General features: G+C 38.9%; 1 protein-coding gene across 1 annotated transcript in view; it reads right to left on the bottom strand.

Annotated features, from left to right (window-relative positions):
• The window catches only part of LOC112146137 (uncharacterized protein KIAA1522 homolog), a 34,471-nt gene extending 28,139 nt beyond the window's left edge, over positions 1-6,332 (bottom strand). The window contains exon 1 of the mRNA XM_024271818.2: positions 5,996-6,332. The gene's annotated coding sequence lies outside the window, so the exon portion shown is untranslated. The remainder of the gene's footprint in view (positions 1-5,995) is intronic.
• Positions 6,333-9,780: the final 3,448 nt, after the last annotated feature.

Raw genomic sequence — 9,780 nt, 5'->3', positions numbered from 1 at the left:
AGGAAATAGCCAATTAGATGTATTGGAGCTTCTTAACAAATTGGCACCGATGCTTTTATGTTTCTTTCAGGGGGCTCCCCAATATACCGCCACACCCATTTCCTTGGATACGTCCAACCGTTTTCATTTTATGAGGCACATAAATACAACCGAACAAAAGTCACTCATAACATCAACAGCAATAACAATTTTCCAATTACAAATAAACACCATCCATGTGTTTTATAGTTAGTCTCCACTGATGATTGATGGAGCTGCACAGTAGTTGTGGTACAGGACTCTGAAGAATTGATCTGAGCATTGTTTGTAGCTGATTGGATGTGGGATAAGTTGCCAGTGTAACACGCCCCTAGTGGTTACTTGATGAACTGCGCCTAGCTGACTTTTGCTTAGAAATGTGCTTCAATCCGGAAAGTCAAAGAATTGTCCCATTTGGAAAGATGGACAGAGGGACGGACGAATACACGACATTGATGCCAACTTTTCCAGCATTTTGCTTGTCCTGTGAGCCCCTCATTTCCCAACAGAAGGAAGAAATGACTACATTCATGGCCTTTCACTCAGGATCTTGAGTTGCCACAGATTAAATCTTAAGTAGTTAGTCATTATAACGCAATAAGGCTAAATTTCTGAAACACATCTGAAACCGCTTAGTGAATGTGGAACCTTAAGTAAAGAGTGTGAAAAGTGAACAACACCAGAAAAAAGTATTCATCTTCTACAGAAAGTTCCAGCCTCTCCCTGCACTTATCCCTGCACTGCTCCTGCTCAAAATTACAGTCATTTAAAGCATGACTAAAAGCCCATGCATCAGCGTTGGGTAATAAGACGCCCCTCTCGGCAGGGGAAGAAGGCCAGGTCTTGTAGTAGAAAGTCCAGTGAGAGATATTAGCTCTTTTTCAACAAGAGCAATGCTGTGAACTCTGGATCAGAGCAAAGACCACCCATAAGACCAGTGTCTGTGCAGGGATGTGACTCACGCTGAGGTTACATGCAGCAACCTGTAATTATCAGTTCTGCAAACATATGCAGCTAGTTTATGCAAAAACAGGAGAAATTTGGGAATAAATCTCCATGAACATCATCAGAATTTGCTGCTTTTGTTTATGACATTGACTAAATCAATGATTTAAAACTTCTGAAGAAGCCAGAAGTTTGTTTCCAAAACTACAACACTGACATCTTAATTATAGAGCTGCTCTATTGTCACAACAATTACTTAACCCCAAGCTCCACTGTGTCTGTAGTACATGACACATAAACGACTGACACAAACCCAGAAGTAGCCCGATTTGATTGAGGCTGAAATCAGACGCTGGCGAGTTAGCTGAATGGCCATTTTTAGCCGTTTGAGCGTGTGTCCCAGCATGCAATGTTCACCAGATACCCCTTTGACCCTACCACCAAAAAAAACTTCAACTCTTGTCGATATCAGAAGCGCCGACTCAAAGCAGCAGCTGATAACAGTTTATTCAACCCCGTCAGACACTCGCGGAGAGCCAATGAATCGATCTTATAAAACTGACAGCTATATGAATCGTGGCTTCAGGACACGAATTCCAGAGGAAATCTTGGTCTCACGTCGTCCTCGGCAGCCAAGGCAACAAACTTAAAGCAACATCAAGTGCTGACATCTGTCTGCCTGAAGCATCTAGCCTGGATGACAGAGAAAAATTAAAATGATAAGTAACCTATATGTGTCTGTCAATGAGGCACAAAATCCTTAAAACGACTTTGAGGTCATAAAATGTTAGAGCAGCTTCACTAAGCAGCAGAGAGGAATGGATTAATAAAACTTTTCAACCTGCACGGAATCCGGCGATAAGCCAGGTTCAAACGTGTCATGCACGCCAGGTTAACATAATATTTGACCGAATCGTGAATGACCAAGGGAGCAAAAACAGCAGCTTTAACCATTTTTTCATGCACTTAGTTTTTTTTACTGTAATCTTATCAGCTCTGGCAAACAAAAGCAGCAAAAACCTCACAGGTTCCAAGAGACCTGGGTGGGTGGGGGGGTTAGGAAATGTAACTTTGAGTCACCCGGAGAGGCTGCCAGAGCAGACTGCAATGCCCCGCGAGGATAAAGAAACAGGGAGTGGTAGAGACAACCACCTTTGTTTGAATTAGGACTGGCTCAGTTTATCCATTAGGGCCATTCATATTTACGCTGGAGCTGTTGGTTTCACGTGGCAGATATCCTGTAGCTGACAGTAAGGCAACATCAAACGGCGGGAGATCAGTCCGCACCAGAAAGGCAGATTAGAGGGTGAATGCTTTACTTTTGAGGAGGGGAAAGCATGCTTTGGAAAGCGTCCAGATGCTTTGAAACAACCAGAAAAAAAAGTCTGTTTTCTTATTTTAGGGTGGATTTACACTTGACACATTAGGTTTACTTAAAGTGAACCAGTGTTCCTTTCTCCCAATAATCCAGAACAAAGTTTCAGTCTGAAAACACTCAAGGGAATCCCGATTTGGGACCAGGAACCGCTCTCGGACCCATCTTTCGAGGTAGTTATGGTTTCTTTCCAATCAGACTGAGCTTTGGTTCGCTCTGAGATTCCTGTCTGAATACAAAGCAGTCCGGGAGCGAAATAACTGAGCCAAAACAGCCACCGTAGCCGGAAGTCACATGATGTAAACAAAGTAGAAATGAAGCAACAGAACAAATGCAAAGCAACAATTGTCAGGTTATCAAACAGGAAAAAAAATGGTCCAACTCCTTACTTGTAAGAACATTTATGGTAACACCACTAAAATCGCTTCTTACGTGCTTTTCTGTCTTTTTCTGCCACTGCTGTGACATCATCCCAAAAGCCACATTAAAATTCCTTAACGGAATTTACAATGCCATAAAACCACAACGATGAGCCACAGTAACTCATTGAAATGCAGTCGGATGAATGCAGGCCCATTAAAACAAATTTTAATGTGACACACATTGATTATCAAATTATATTCCTGACAGTCAGGTCATAAACCCTCAGTTATCATCACACCTTCATAGCCAGTAATGGTGTTGCAGTATGCCTCCACCTTACCAAAGTAGCAGAAGTATTGTACGTGACGTTGATACAGATGTTTAAAATTGGTCAGCGAAATAAAGTTTTAATCAATGAAATATCCCAAAGACTCCATTTCCGCCTCTAGTTGCTTTGTCCCGCCCTTGTAATTCCTGACCAATGAGTGAAGAGATCTTCAGTCACGTGGTTTTGTTTACAGGCTTTGTTCCAGAACAGGAAAGACCCCTTGACATCAGTCTGATACAAACCTATGGGTACATTCCGACAGGTAAACTCTTTGTTCCGGTCCAAGAACGCTTCATTTGCTTCAGATTGAGTCCTGAACCTTAGGTTTGATCTGTATTTCAGACCAAAGCTTGTAAACAAAAACACATGACTAAAGACCTCTTCGATCATTGGCCAGAACCTATGAGGGCGGGGCAAAGCAACAAGAGAAAAAAATAACAAGTCGTACACTTTGGAATCTTTGGGATAGTTCAAAATTTTTCAGTGAAATATAAAGTTTGAATAAGTGAACGTCTGTATCAGCATCAGGAGCAACATTTTTTACTTTGGTATGGCAGAGGCATACAACGGCAAGGCGCTTACTGATGACACCATGGCTATGAAAGTATGCTGATAAGTGTTTATGACATCTAGATTCTTGGGAAAACAGTTAGTCTCATTGCTGCTCCTCTACTCTGTTTACATCCCATAATCCCCGGCTATGGTGGCCATTTTGGTAAAGATGTTCCAATCCGTGCACAGAGTCTATTCAGACTGGTTGGAATCAAACCAAAACCACCTTGAAAGATAGGTCGGTGAGTGGTTCGTCTTGGACCAGGGTCCGCTTGGGTGTATTCAGACGGAAAATTTGTTCCGGATTATATTGGGAAACGAACTTTGGTTCAAACCAAATGTTTCCATCTAAATCCACCCTAAATAAATAGAAAATGTTGAGTAAAACTGGTGTTCCTGTGCAGCACCTGCAGGCATCCGTCGGGGCGTTGGCCCTCCTTTCTGGTCTTTCTCAAACAAAGGTGAGTGCTGCTACTCAAACTCAAGTAACCTCACCTGAACCACAGCTCTGCACACTTATCTGAAAAAACGTGCAGGGATGGAGGACGGGGCTGCTGCAAAGAGACAAACTGGAAAGGCCCAATTCCGAGAAGCTTATGTGGGTTTAGAATATTCCCTTAATGTAGGAACTCTGCCATAGATGTAAGATTTCCCACCTTAATGGGAGAGGCGGAGCTATTTCAGAAAAAAAAAAAAAAAAGTTATAGAAAAGTTTTGGTTTCAGAAATGAAGGACTCACTGTGGAAAAATGCAGGTAAGGAGAGAAGCACATGACAAACAAATGAGGTAACATTTTTGGAAAGTACTCAGGGCTTTTCCTTGGTCCCCAGATTGGTGTGAAAGTCTCCAAAGCAGTCTGACAAAGTAATGCGAGCTGGTGCGCCGAGGCTGTTCGAGCCATGCAGCAGCATGTCCGCTAACAGAGGCTGCTGCATTCCACAGAGATTCATAATTACCGTCGGAGGAACTTTTCTGTCCAAATCTGGTTTCAGGAACCTCCCGATCCCAAAAAAAAAAAAAAAAAAGTCACATATCAACCCCCCACCCATACTGCGCTCTTATTCCACCCACACAGTCATTGTCACAGGATCACATCAGACAAATGGGAATTTTGACGTCTGATATTATCTATTTTGGTATTGAAATTCCATGCGAAATAAAAATAAAAAAACGGAAAAATAGAAAAAAGCAGGAAAGCTGGTTGTTAAATGATGTGTTTGTTTTGCTCTCAGGGGTTGCCAAGCTTCCAAAGCCAGGATTGTAGCCAGTGTGGAGCATGAGACCCCTGAAGTGGCAACTCGGATGAAAAGAAACCGGGCCGTGCTGCAGTGGTGGGTCGTTTACAGAGAAAGCAAACACAGCTGGACACTCTGGATTTGAAAATACACGCTGGTAGCTCTCCCCGAAAACAATATCTTTTAAAAGTGGAGCAGTCTGAGAGTCGCCAAAGGGATCCAAACTCCAGAGCTGGCTTTATTTTTGGTCTTAAGAGGGAAAAATAATGCTTGCTTAGGATATAGATTCCCATTTCCACATAGCTGAAAAAAATCTCACTGATGAGTAACTGATCAGATAATCCCTTCTGATTAACGTTTCTTACTCAAGAGCAGCTGCTTCCTCTGCAAGCGTCTCTTACAACACAGTTCCTCTTCTTGACCAGCAGCTTTTGACCTTTCCTCCACAAAGATGGCTCAAGAGGAGTTGGTGGAAGTCGCGTTTCCCTCCGCATACCTGGATCGTCTGCTGGATCTCACCTTCTGCCATTATTACAAAGCTTGCACAACACACCTGTAATCTCCATGGGTACAAGACTTGGCAGCTCAGTGAAGAAGCAGCACCAGTATGCGACACACCCTTTCTAAACAAATGGCTCTGTCTCAGCCTCACCTTTCAGGAGAGACCAAGAGGTACAGCTTAAGACATAAAAAGGAAAAAAGAAAGAAGAGATTTGCATGGACTTTTCAGTTCGATCCAGAGCTCAGTCCAAGGTCCAGAAGAAACAGACAAACAGAAAAAGGTCCAAGAATGGCTGTTTTATCTCCTACAGGTTAATCAGCAAGCAGCTGCTCCACATCTATCTGGCACAGATAACCTATGAATAGGAGCATCTCCTGCCATGACAGGAAACAGTACTCTTCATTGTCAGAGTTGGGAAAAGTACCTCTGAGCAAAAGCTCACACCTCCTTTTTTATGGCATGAGTATTAGTTAACCTCCTGCCATCCACTTTTTTTGGGTAATACTTATAAGGAGAAAAATGTTGTAAGACTAAATTTTGTTTAATAAGTATAATATAAAAGCAGTATGAGAGTGCATTAAACTAAAATATAGTTTTTAACTTTTCTCTTGAACTGTCAAAACTTTTAGATGGAAGTTAAAAACTTTAGAAACTGATGAAGAAAGTCTTAATGTTACCTGTTAGAATAAATATCCAGCTGGACGGATTCTCCCCATTTGAAGCGTCTCGCTGCTTCCTTCCTTCCTTCCTCGGCGACTCCAAACTTTTCAGCGTCCGAAGGGAAACTTCAGGTGAAGCATTTCCGTAAAACAAAACGTGGTGCGCACTTTAAGGAACGAGCGCGGTTGTTTGTCCCAGTCGCTTCCCTTCAGCTTAGTCAAAGTGTTTCCTGCGCTGTCAAGCTGCTGACTGTCTTCAGGCGATCCTCTCAACCCAAATCAAATAAGCGGGGACTGAAGGGAAACTTCTCAGGACCTGCAAGTCCCACCTGGGGGAGGTTGGACATGCGCGCAGGTAGGAAAGAGGCCGCTGACTATGTTGCGAGGACATCTAGTGGCGGAACGATGGAACTGCAAGAAGCTGGAATCAACTAATAAATGACTATTCATTCGTTTTATGTTTGATACACAAATGTCTGATACTTCTGTCTCATTAGCATGATCCAAATTTCCCTTAATAACAAATTATATATAACTTGGTCCATATTTTCTGCCCTGCAGTGCATCATTGTTCCACTAGGGGCAGTAGAAGGGCTTTTCCTGCTCATTTCAAAATGGCTGCCTCCATGAACCTTTTTGACGGAAAAAGTTTAATTAGCTAATTTTCTAAATTGCCTGAAGAGAAAAAAAAGTCAATTGACTATATAGAAATAACTAAAATTTGTTGACACTTAATTATTTACAATACAGTTAGTCTATATTAAAATTCTATGGATCAAATTTGAGACAGTGGCAAAATAGTGTTTTGTTCCCGTCGATATTTTTATTTTTATTTTTTTGCCTCATAAACTAATATTGTTGTAATAAAAAAAACTTACCAAATCATCCAATGTAGTCTGTTTTAATTCATACTATACACATTTTATTTAAAAATTAGGTTTCAAAATGTTTTTTGTGGATTTCATCATAGGATTTTTAAAAAGGCAGATATTATTACTTGCAACCAGCACAAAATCAGACGGAAATTCAGTTGCCCATGCGTATTATGCAGCCAAGTTGCACATTTCTGCATTGCCTGCATGTATTTTAAGGGCATGCAAGGCTAAATTTAGTTGTTGGTCGAACATATTCAAAGTTTGTCACATTAGATGTCTGAAATTTGTACTCCACATTGGATTCATCTCTCGGGGGAGCGGTGAGCTGCAGACACTGCCGCTCTCAGGATTAGGAACCCTTTAGTGTAATCCTAATCCTAACTTTAACCTGCCCTCTGGGTCCGTGTGGCCAAGAAAAAAGTTCAGCACTGGTCGCATGTATTTAGAAAATGATTAAATACTTTCTTTAAAAAAACACATCCTAATCCTCACAAGTTTTAATTTTCTTTCAATTCTTTGATGTAGTGAGCTTTACAGGGTGAAAACAGTTTTAAAAAGACAAAATACTTATTGGTTCCAAGTTTTGGGTGGAAGAATTAAAAATAATAGAAAACATTTGCTAATGCACCACAATTTAAGAAAAACCATTGGAACATGTCAAACATTTAAAAAAAAACTGTTTTTATCATGTGTTTTATTGTTTTTTTATTATTAATTTGAACATTTTCTGTTTACTAAATGCAATTATTATAGTGCAGAATATGTGCCAATCATTAACCTATGAAAAACATAAATAACAGTAACTTTTATATCAAAAATGCTCTTGCTTTTTGGTGATTTTTCTGTAAAATTTGTTTAGAAATAATGCATTTCAAAATATTAGTTTCTTTGGGACTCTCATCCACGTAGGTGGCTGCTTGCGTGCAAGTTGATGAATGGTATGCAAAACTCTTAAAACAAGTGTTGTGTGTGGATCATGCAAACTTTGCAGGCTGCTGGAGGCTTTAGTTTCTGCAGTTTGATGGTTCTTGAAGGGATAGAGAAAGTTTTTACCTTTCTTTAAAATGTAATTATCTCTCAAGCACTCCGCATTTTTGTTTGTCTTCTTATCACATTACAAATTCTTCTAATTAAATTAACAGAAATTGATCACATTCTTATAATCTTAGTTTTCCTTTTCTGTTGTGCTGATTAAATACAATCAGTAACTACATTTTGTGATGAGTTTTTACTTAACATATTTAGAATATATATTTTTTTGCAATGAACTGAGAGCTTTGATTGTCTTTGTAAGCCAATCCTTCAGTATGCAAACCAAACAATAGATCTTAATCAAAGCTGTGATCCAATCAGGTAATGCTGGTGCATGTGATTACCTGCAGCTTGTTTCTACCTCTGTAGTTCAACAAAGATTAGAGAGAAAAAAAAACACATATTTTTGAGAACTTTTTAAAAGACATTCATAAAACAAAGAAAAAGAAACTTAAACTTGAACAATAGCAATTTAGTGTTACATTTCATCTCATGTGTAGAGGTAATGCTGAATTTAAATGTGCTTGAGCTCTTTTAAACATTTGAAAATAAAGCATTGTGGCTAAAAATAGTCTTTAAACAGCAGATAAATCTTTTATTCGACTTTATTTAACGTTATTTTAAGATTTTTTTCTTGGAAAGCAAAAGAGCAAACAAGCTATATTTCCAAAAATTACATAGGTCAACAAAAATATATTTCTTGAAGATCTTCTATTAGAAGCTTTGATTTTTTTTTTAAGAAAGTTTTGAAAATGAACTGAGTTTTCCCAAAAAAACATAAGAAAATAGCTTTGTTGACAATTTTTTTTTGATAGAACTCAAGTCATGTTAGTTAGTATATGTTGGGTTCTTCAATTAAATATTTTGACCCATCTGAAGTTGTAACCAGACATCCTCAGAGTTGCATTGATGTACAACATCAAATGAAACTATATACAGGCCCAGCCTGTAAAAAAATGGCATTTTCAAGAGTAATTCTGTATTAAATTTGTATGTGCTGCAGTAAACAGTAATTTGTATATCTTTATTTACCATCCACCTAAAGACTGGATGGAGCAAAATCAAACACAAGGTATTACATTAAATTTACCACAACATTAATTTTGTTTGCACTTGTGCTGATAAAAAATGTTGTGTTGAGTTGAATAAAATACTGTATTTAACAACACGCTCAATTGACCAGTATTAGTTAAAATGTCTAAGGTTGACAGAAATTAAATGACTGGTAACTGTTGAAACTTTATTCTGTTAATTGTGATCTTCTGTCAACAGAAGTATTTGTAACATCACAAATAAACATATAATTAAGAAGAAAGAAATGCTTTAACTGTAGAACTATACTAAAAAGCACAGTTTCAAGGTTCTTGAGTGTTTAGCCAATCTCTGGACCTCAATCCAACAGTAACTAGTGGAGGGAGTTGAAAGTCCTTGTTTTCCAGCTACACCTGGAAAGACATCCAGAAGAAATCACAGCTGTTGAGAAGATCTGCTTGGGAGAATGGACCAAAACAGTAGCTACTGTAAGTTTACTGCCAACAGGAAACCTTTGACCTCTTTCATTGGCAACAAGGGTTACATTACAAAGTTTTGTGTTGAACTTCAGTTTTTGACCAAATACTTATTTTCTGCACAATTACAAGAATATATTTTTTAAACAAAAAAATGTGATTTCCTAGATTATTTTTTTACATTCTGTCTCTCTCAGTTGAAGTGTATGTTTGATGTACAGGACAAACCATACTGTGGATATACAGTCAATGGGCCAAACTCATGTTTTGAAGTGGGACAACTAGCAAAATCAGTGACTGATACTTTTTTGCCCTACTTTAAATATAGAATTCAAGGGAAAAAAACTATTTTTAGCAACAAAACCTTAAATTAATAACCTTTAACTTG

Source organism: Oryzias melastigma, linkage group LG22 (genome assembly GCF_002922805.2).
Source record: "Oryzias melastigma strain HK-1 linkage group LG22, ASM292280v2, whole genome shotgun sequence".
Taxonomy (NCBI): domain Eukaryota; kingdom Metazoa; phylum Chordata; class Actinopteri; order Beloniformes; family Adrianichthyidae; genus Oryzias; species Oryzias melastigma.
This window is presented reverse-complemented; position numbering and strand designations above follow the sequence as displayed.